Here is a 218-nt window from a genome sequence, read left to right as displayed (position 1 = left end):
TGGCCCCCGCGCCCCGACCCCTAGCACCCGGCAGGCAGGAGCAGCAGAGGGCCGAGCGGTCGTTGCCCGGCGTGCACCGCGGCCCCTGCCAGTGCGCCTGCGCGCCGCTGACTCTTAGCACCTGGCAGCCAAGAGCAGCGGAAGGCCGAGCGACCGTTCCCAGCGCGTCTGCGCATAACCGACTTCCAAGTAACTGGCAGGCCGGAGCAGCAGCGGGC

At 72.5% G+C, this 218-nt stretch overlaps 1 protein-coding gene across 1 annotated transcript in view; it reads right to left on the bottom strand.

Moving 5' to 3' along the window:
- DYNC2I1 (dynein 2 intermediate chain 1) overlaps window positions 1-218 on the bottom strand; it is an 88,022-nt gene that overhangs the window by 85,865 nt on the left and 1,939 nt on the right.

The sequence above is a fragment of the Tupaia chinensis genome, unplaced genomic scaffold (genome assembly GCF_000334495.1).
Source record: "Tupaia chinensis unplaced genomic scaffold, TupChi_1.0 Scaffold000110_1, whole genome shotgun sequence".
NCBI classification, from domain to species: domain Eukaryota; kingdom Metazoa; phylum Chordata; class Mammalia; order Scandentia; family Tupaiidae; genus Tupaia; species Tupaia belangeri.
The sequence above is the reverse complement of the archived record's forward strand: the minus strand, read 5'-3'. Positions and strand labels throughout refer to the sequence as shown.